Source organism: Myotis davidii, unplaced genomic scaffold (genome assembly GCF_000327345.1).
Source record: "Myotis davidii unplaced genomic scaffold, ASM32734v1 scaffold125, whole genome shotgun sequence".
Classification (NCBI taxonomy): Eukaryota; Metazoa; Chordata; class Mammalia; order Chiroptera; family Vespertilionidae; genus Myotis; species Myotis davidii.
The window spans coordinates 4,702,986-4,712,235 of record NW_006299390.1 but is presented as its reverse complement, the minus strand read 5'-3'; the positions used below and the strand labels follow the sequence as shown (position 1 = coordinate 4,712,235).

At 43.5% G+C, this 9,250-nt stretch overlaps 1 long non-coding RNA gene across 2 annotated transcripts; it reads left to right on the top strand.

Annotated features, from left to right (window-relative positions):
* Positions 1–6: 6 nt before the first annotated feature.
* LOC107184857 lies at positions 7–9,021 on the top strand. Of its 2 annotated transcripts, XR_001515761.1 has the most exons (3): positions 7–464; positions 5,916–6,834; positions 7,015–9,021. It is a non-coding gene; the product is annotated as an uncharacterized LOC107184857 (long non-coding RNA). The 2 variants fall into 2 exon arrangements; XR_001515760.1 differs by lacking the exon at positions 7–464 and having other exon boundaries at positions 5,762–6,834.
* The last annotated feature ends 229 nt before the right edge of the window (positions 9,022–9,250 follow it).

Genomic DNA, 9,250 nt, shown 5'->3' with positions numbered 1-9,250 from the left:
GGGGACCCGCTCTGGAGGTCACCGCTCCGCGGGACGCGTCTCGCGGCCCCGGGAGCTGCGCGGGGGCTTCCTCCCACTGTCGCCGGCGCGAACTCCGCGGCTCAGCGAGTGTCCGGGAAGAGCCGCCGCTCCGGAGCCCACAGCGTGCCCCGGCCCTGGTCGCGCCGGTCTCCACCTCGACGACTTGGTCACAGCACTTTCTCTTCCTATTTCCCTCGGGTCCTCGGGGTCTCTTCGCGCCCAGAAAGCTGGATTTCGCAGATGCCCCGCTCAAAGGAGAGCTTTTTTTTCCGGGGATGAAGTCGCTCCTCCGTGTTGGCCGTAGTGGATTGATGGGAGGGGCTCAAAGTCACTGGGTGTCTTGAAAAGGTTTGTTACTGTTGTTAAAATCGTCCTCTCTTCAAGGTTTGAGGGAAATCACTTCCTGCGAGCCTGGAACTTGCGGATTGCTTCTGAGCTGGAAGGTAAGAGGCTCCGTGGAAAAACGTTCCTCTCACTTTTGTGATTGCACCCTTGAAGATTTTAATTTTATCATCATTATTTTAACACAGACCCACCAAGAAAAACCCGTTAGCAGTATTTAGAGATGTTTGGGAAGCAAGGTTTTTCTTGCGTTGTATTTTAGCGTGTAGTCGGCAGCCTGGGTGTCCCAAGTGTGTGCTTTGGTTTCTGGTTTAGAAGGTAAGGAGTTTGGGGGGATGGGTTTGCAGCAGTACGGTTGCACCAAAACCAGGACCACGATTTTCGTTGAGCGCTACGGTCTCGACACATGAGACGAGAAGTCAAAGGAATAGACTGTAAAAAATAAAATAGTCAAACCAGGAAATGACCAGGCGAAGGCTATTTTTAGTCCTAAGAAGGGAGACGTACATTGCCTGCAGATTTCTGGAAAACAGTTAAAAGTCACTGTCCAGGATTGCCAGTACTTGTGACTTAATGAAGTTGGATTTTTGAGCCCCCCCCCACCCACCTTTTTGTTTTTTCTTTCTTTCTTTTTTTTAGAATATTTTGGAGTCAAAATTTAATACTGGTTTATAGAATTTGTTTTTTTAGGTGCCTCCAGATTTTGAAATGAAAGGATTTGCTTGCATTAATTAATACATAACAGTGAAAGCTGTAGCTGGGATTGCCTGGCGGCAGATGTCTTCATGGAAAGTAGCACCGGTGGGAGCGTGGGCAGAGGGCAGAGCTGGAAACCACCTACCGCTCACTAGCTTTGTGCCTGCAGTCAGGCTGCTTCATCGGCCAGAACCCCTATTTTATAAAAAGTGAACAAATGTGATTGCATGATCACTAAGGCCCCTTTGAACTTGACGCTTCTGCCTTCCGTATTCAAGAAACTTTTCAAAATCACACTGAAACCATTACAACTAAAATAGGTTCTTAATGTTGACCCTCCAGATGGAGAAGAGTGTCTCTTACACCCATTAATATAGTGCCTGTAGACTTGTACCATTTACTCCCTCATCTCCCGCACAGACGTCTGGAAATCTGACTGTATAAGGTTTCAGTTAAAGTGAACTCTTCATCTGTGTGAATGTGTTACTCCTTGCTCTATACTGTTTTAAATTTGCAGAGCCTGGGCAGGAATGGCTATGGCGGCTCACATACCATATGTCCAAGTATTTAAGTTATAAATCAAGCTGAGAAGCTATTTTTATAAAATATACTAGAGGCCCGGTGCACAAAAATTTGTGCACTGGCGGGGGAAGGGGGGGTGTCCCTCAGCCCCACATGTGCCCTCTCACAGTCTGGGACCCCTCGGGAGATAACCACCTGCTGGCTTAGGCCTGCTCCCCGGGTGGCAGAGGGCAGGCCCGATCCCTCGGTGCCTGCCCCACCTCCCCGGGTCGTGCACATGGCAGGGGCGATGTGTTGGGGGTGGTTGGAGCACTGCCCAGGGTCAGGTCGCACACGGGATGCCCGATGGAGGCTGGGCGGGCTGGCCAATCGCCACTGGCCCGCCCTGCCTGTGGTATGCAAATTAGCCGCCATCTTTGTTGGCAGTTAATTTGCATATCACACTGATTAGCCAATGTGAGGCATAGCAAAGGTATGGTCAATTACCATGTTTGTCTATTAGATAGGATTCTACTTTGCTACCTTGACAAATCTGCTTAAATAATAATCCTGAAGGTCAAATTTTCAGACTTGGAGAGATGGACTGACCCTATTCTCTTCCCATTCCTAGCTTCTTCACCTGCCACACCAAAAGGGGCCATAAATTAATGCAATCAACATGTCCAAGCTTATGTCCACACTCCTCAACCCCTGCAAATAGTGATGTGTAATCAAGAACTAGGTCTGCCCTCAGATCTAGTCAATCTAAAAGAGGAGTGCAGGGTCCTGGATTCAATTCCGGTCAAGGGCACATGCCACATGCCCAGGATGTGGGCTTGATCCCCAGTAGGGCGTGTGCAGGAGGCAACCAGCTGATCAGTGATTCTCATCATTTATGTTTCTATCTCTCTCTCGCTCTTCCTTCTTCTCTGAAATCAATGAAAATATATTATAAAAAAGAGGAGTGCAGGCTTCCGGCAAGCATGACTTCTTGATTTCATAGACATCTTGCCCTTTGCAGTAGAAAGAGGGTCCTTACCCAGGTCTAACAGCAGCACTATTATAAAACATACCCAGTTATCCCTTCTCTCCCAGGTATTCAGCCATTCCCTTTCAACTAGATCAGTGATGGCGAACCTATGACATGCGTGTCACCTGTGTCACACGTGACACTCATTTTTTTGGTTGATTTTTCTTTGTTAAATGGCATTTAAATATATAAAATAAATATCAAAAATATAAGTCTTTGTTTTACTATGTTTGCAAATATCAAAAAATTTCTATATGTGACACGGCACCAGAGTTAAGTTAGAGTTTTTCAAAATGCTGACACGCCGATCTCAAAAGGTTCGCCATCACTGAACTAGGTCATTACTAACAACATTGAACTAGGAGATAATTCCCACCATCACCAATTCCTACTGGCTTCATCTCTGCTAGCACTAAAACCACCCACTTCTCTTCATGTGTACTGTTGCCACTCTATTCCAAGTACTACCTCCTCTCACCTGAAAGACTATACTAGCCTTTTCTGGTCTCATTATAGGTATTCTAATTTTCTCAAATCTGTTCTCTATTCTACCCAGAATGCTCTTTTTTTAACATTTTTATTGATTTCAGAGAGGAAGAAAGAGAGAGAAACATCCATGATGAGAGAGAATCATTGATCGGCTGCCTCCTGCACACCACCTATTGGGGATCAAGTGTGCAACCCGGGCATGTGCCCTTGACTGGAATTGAACCTGGAACCCTTCAGTCCATAAGCCAGCGCTCTATCCATTGAGCCAAACCAGCTAGGGCCAGCATGCCCTTTTCAAAACCTAAATCTGTTCATATCACTTTTCCCTGCTTCAAACCTGTCAATGGTTTTCATTGCTCTTAGGTTAAAGGGCAAAGTTCTTAATATGACTATAAGACCCATCATGATCTAGCCCCTTCCTCTTCCATGTCAAAAGAAAGGGTCTTTAGCCCTAGCTGGTTTGGCTCAGTGAGTAGAGCGTCAGCCTTCGGACTGAAGGGTCCCGGGTTTAATTCTGGCCAAGGGCACATGCCTGGGTTGAAGGCTCGATCCCCAGTGTGGGGCGTGCAGGAGGCAGCCAATCAATGATTCTCTCTCATCACTGATCTTTCTATCTCTCTCTCCCTCTCCCTTCCTCTCTGAAATCAATAAAGATATATATTTTTAAAAATATGGGGGGGGGGTGTTTAAAATAAAGATGATAATAAAAGAATGAAAAAAGAGAAAGAAAAATTAGAGGAAACAGAGGGAAAAGGTCTTTAATTAGCAGATTGCACCATGCTATCTTTCTTTTTTTTCTTAATATATTTTTATTGATTTTTTTTACAGAGAGGAAGGGAGAGGGATAGAGAGTTAGAAACATCAATGAGAGAGAAAGATTGATCAGCTGCATCCTGCACACCCCCTACTGGGGATGTGCCCACAACCAAGGTACATGCCCTTGACCGGAATCAAACCCGGGACTCCTCAGTCCGTAGGCCGACGCTCCATCCACTGAGCCAAACCAGTCAGGGCCATGCTATCTTTCAACATAGAACTATTGTATATATTGTTCCCTCTGCCTGGAATGCTTTTTTCTTTACCTACTGTTTTACGATGGTTTGGATAACAAGCAATTATGTAATGGCCATAACAGAAGCAGATATCATGAATAACTCCTATATTTGTAACTTGCATGACTTGATGGACAGTGATACCATTTACTGAGCATGGAAACACAGGAAGAATGACAAGTTTGGGATACTCTTTGGCATGTCCTGATGAGCATGAGGTGCTTGTGAGACCTCACATCCTTTGGATATCGGTGCAAGCCAAGGCTCACTTCCTTAGAGAAGCCTACCGTGGTACATAATTTATACTAAACATTTGCCAGCACCTCAATTCCTCACATTCTAATTCTCTTCATCTCTGTGCTGCTAAACCCCACCCTCAGGTCAGTACCTCTGCCTGCTCCAGGCTGATTAGCATCTCTCCATGTAACTATTGGGGATTCTTAGGGCTCTGTCACTGCTCTTTTTTGTACTCTGCATACTTCTGTGTGACATTATACATCATATCGTCTTCTGATATATAAATGCTGGCAGTTCCCGTCTTTCTCTCCTGCCTTGACCGTCTGCCTGATTCCTGACTCTTGTCCAGTTGCCAGGTGGACGTCATCACAGACACCTCAGACTTTATAGCACCCATTCCCATCCTCCCATGTATCACTTTCCTGCATTGTGTATCTACATTATCAATTCAAGCAACAAATCTGGGACTCTCTTGACTTCCCTTTTTCCTTCATCTCCACATTTAGTCACTCACTATTTCTAGTCAGTTTCTCTTCTCCATTACCACTGCAGCTTGCCTTCAGGCCTCAGGTCAACTTGGATTATGTCAATGATTTCCTTCCTAACTGGGTCTGTCTGCCTCCAGTCTTCCATCTTCTACTTGCTAAATATCTAGATTTTTTTAATGTGAAGTTTCTTAAGAAACTGTGCAAGTCAAACAAACCTGTAGTCTGATAAACCAATCTGTCTCTCCTCCCTTCCACTCTCTAAAAAAAAATCAATGGTGAACCTTTTGAGCTTGGCGTGTCAGCATTTTGAAAAACCCTAACTTAACTCTGGTGCTGTGTCAAATACAGATTTTTTGATATTTGCAACCATAGTAAAACAAAGACTTATATTTTTGATATTTATTTTATATATTTAAATGACATTTAACAAAAATCAACCAAAAAAATGAGTTCATGTGTCACCTCTGACACGCGTGTCATAGGTTCACCATCACTAGGTTAGTTCATTTGATCACTTCTTGTGTCTTACAAATTTTATAGCCTCAGGCTTCCATTTGAGGTCTACAATTTTAGCCTTGCCTGGTTTCTGCTCTCTTTGTAGTTACAATCATATTTTAAATATAACGGAATCATACTCCAGTAATGTTTTCAGTTATTTTTTTTAAAATATGTTTTTATTGGTTTCAGAGAGAGGAAAGGAAAGGGAGGAGAGATAGAAGCATCGATGAAAGAGAAACATCAATCTGCGGCCTCCTGCACACCTCCTGGGGATCGCGCCACAATCTAGCATGTGCTCTGATGAGGAATCAAACCATGACCTCCTGATTCATGGGACAATCCTCAATCAACTGAGCCACACCAGCCAGGCTCCAGTAATTTTTTTTTTTAATAATGCAGTGGTTTTTAGTATATTTACGAAGTTGCGCAACATCACCACAATCTAATTTTAAGAACATTTTCATCACCCCAGAAAGAAACCACATATCCATTAGCAGTCTCTATTTCCCCTTGTCTTCTGCCAGCCCAGGTCAATCATTAATCTACTTTCTGTTTCCATAGGTTTGTCTTTATCACTGTTTGTAGAGGGACAGGTACAGCTGGGGAGAAAAGTGAGCTCTCATCTGGAAATGAGCTTCTACTTCTGATCTCTGCTTGTCTTCTGTCTCCAAAATTTGAAGTTAAAATTTGTCACTTTGGAATTTTCTTCCAAAAATTCCTATGTGATCCCCAAAAGATATTGAGATATGATATCTATAAACATATATATACCTAAATTTTATCTTATTTCATATCTTTAATCCTATTTCTTGTGAATGAGTAACCCTAGTACACATACACACATACTAGTACATGCCCACCTTGCCCTGAGTTATATTTCAAAGCCTTCTTGTCTGAACTTACAATAAGGGCACCATGCCTCAAACACTTTCCCCAATTCTCTCATTCCTAGGTTTTTCAGATCAGGCTGCCATACCTGTATCTTGCTGATGTTAGGTAAGATAGCCATAATATTAGGTAACAGTGAATGGTAGGGATAAGATTGAACCATGGGGAATGGCTTGGAGCAAACAACCCTCTCTGCCATGTGCATAATTAGAATTGATCATGGGGAGAGGAAGAAGGGTGGAAGGTCAGTATGGGAAGGCTCTTTAGTGGGTACTTTTTTCCAATCAGAGCATCTGGGCCTCCCTAGCATCCCCTACCCCCTCGGGAGTGATCCTTTGTGATGTCTGAGCTCCCCTTAGCCACCATTGGCTGTGGGAAGTGCCCTGATGACAAAACAAAGCTGAAGGGGTGTGACTCCTCATTGCCCTGTGGAGGGGTATATATACAGACGACTGGACCCTTGGGGTAAACAGTTGAGAGCTTAAACATGGCAAAAGTGACCAAGAAATCATGGGAGCAACAATCCACAAGCACCAAGCGGTGGAAGAAGAAGAAGACCCGCTCTCAACCTAAATCAAGACGTAATAACAAGGTCAGATGACCCTACCCAATTTCCTCTTTTTTTCCCCATTTATATCCTCTACCTGCCACCCTTCCCAGAGAATCCTGCCTCTGCCTGGCACAAACCTCCTCCTTAGTTCCCCCCTCCCTGCCTTCCCCCTTTTCTTTTTCCAAACCAAACCCCTCTAGGCTGACCTTGTTGCCTTACCAGGTTCTGAAGATATACAAGAAGATAAAAAGACCATTTCACATGACCTCAAGAAAAAAATACCCTCCTAAAGTTAAAACTACTTCAAGAAGGCGGAAGAGAGGGAGAAGGGCCAACAAATTTCAGCCATTACGGTAGACTGAGCCATAAGCAGCCAGGCCATGCCCAGCGTACCCTATAAAAAGACACCACTTGAAGATGAGATCCCTGCAAACAGTATCTGCAGAGCAAGCTTCAGAGACCTCAGACAATCTGCTGCATCTAAGTCCTGGCTGCTGAGAAATGGCCAACTCCATAGGGACTTACTCAGACACTAATGTGGAATGGTGGTTTAATGGTGGTGGTTAAAATCAACAAGGTGTAAGAAACCCCTCCAAAAATAAAAATAGGCTCTCTGCCAGAATTTGTGTTGCATTAGTGTTTGAGATTGTCTCTCAGAATGAGAGAGTGAAATAACAGAAGCTCAGAATCTTTGCTGCAAAGCTAATCCCGGGTTCCCCCACATCCATCTCAGGAGAAAATGTATGTGCAGCTTCCAAGGGTGGGAAGATCTCCTTCCACCAGATTCCCCAGCTGTAGAGGAACAATTTAGCAATTTCTTTCCTTAGTACTCAACACTCAATTTAAATGTGAGTGAAATCAGCAGAACGTAGCACTGCCCATGGATGCTCTAATAAGCTTAAAGGCAGTGGAGAAGGGAAAAGGGAGAAAGTAAAGATGTCCCCAGGAGGTTCTGTCTTTCTCAGTCATGATGCAGAACTGAGCTGCTCTAGTCATGTGGGTGTGATTCAGTTGGAAATGGAAGGCCATGGAGCTTCATAAATTCCCTCATCCTCTGTTGACCTTGAGGTGTGTTGTAATAAAGGACAGAGCAGCACCAGACCTAGCCACCAGGAGAGGATAATCCTGTGGCTACATCACAAGCAGAGATACTCATCTCTGGTCTGATTCTGCCCAGCCTCCCGGTCTCACCTTCCCCATCAATTATCTCTTCCATCTGAAGCAGGGGTGGGGAACGTCTTTTCTGCCAAGGGCCATTTGGATATTTATAACATCATCCGTGGACCATACAAAATTATCAACTTAAAGATTAGCCTGCTTAAAAAAAAATTAGCCTGGTATATTTGGTCAACCATTTACTTAACTTACCCCTAATGTCTTGGCAAGGCCAGACCAAATGATTTTTGAGAACCTCATATGGCCCCTTTGCTGGATGTTCCCCACACCTGCTTTAAGGGCTCAAAGTCCCCAGCAGAGGCAGAAATGGTTAGAATTACAGTATTCATAGGTTAGAGCAGTGATCCTCAAAAAATTTGTGTCTCGCCCAGCTGGTGTGGCTCAGTGGTTGAGTGTCAACCTATGAACCAGAAGGTCATGGTTTGATTCCTGGTTGGGGCACATGCCAGGGTTGCGGGCTCGATCCCCACTGTGGGGCATATAGGAAGCAGCCGATGGATGGTTCTCATCATCGACGTATCTTTCTCCCTCCTCTCCCTTCCTCTCTGAAATCAATAAAAAATATATTTTTTAAAAATTTGTGTCTCTCCAAGAGAATTTGAAACACTATGCACCTTTCGTAATTTTAAATTGGCATCCTAAATGTTTTATCATGAATTTAAATATTTACTGCGAATGTAATTTCTTCTTGTAAATATTGATATTTAAAACATCTTTTTTTTAAATTTACAGTTCAGTAATATTTTTAATCAGATAAATTCCATTCCACTTTGCTATGAAATTAGACGAGAAGTGCCACAAGACCGGGTTATTATTTGGCCTTGCATTTTTCTCAAAAACTTTGAATCTGCTCAAGCAGTTGAACAAGCACGTGGTTGAGCCTCAATTCTTTGCTATGCCATATGAATGAGATGATTTTATTCTGTATATTTTTAAAGGCTGCTGTTATCTGATATTGGCTTGAACTATAGGACAAGTGACAGCCTGACCTCTGTGCACTGTGTGTGCCTGCAGGACACATTAGCCTCAAACTGCACCCAGTAGAGGAGCGAATAGAACCAAATGTATGTGATTGTTTACAGGGTTCACTTCCAAATCAGGTGCTGTGTAACATCTTTTGTGAACACGAATGCCCTGACCATTTTTTTGCTAGTGGAAAATATAACACAGGTGTGTTTATATAGATTTGCTGAAATTTAAAATGTTCATGTCATGACATTGAAAACAGTGTCTCCTATATCCATCTTTGGCTCTTTCCATATCTTTTTAGTAAATTTAAAAC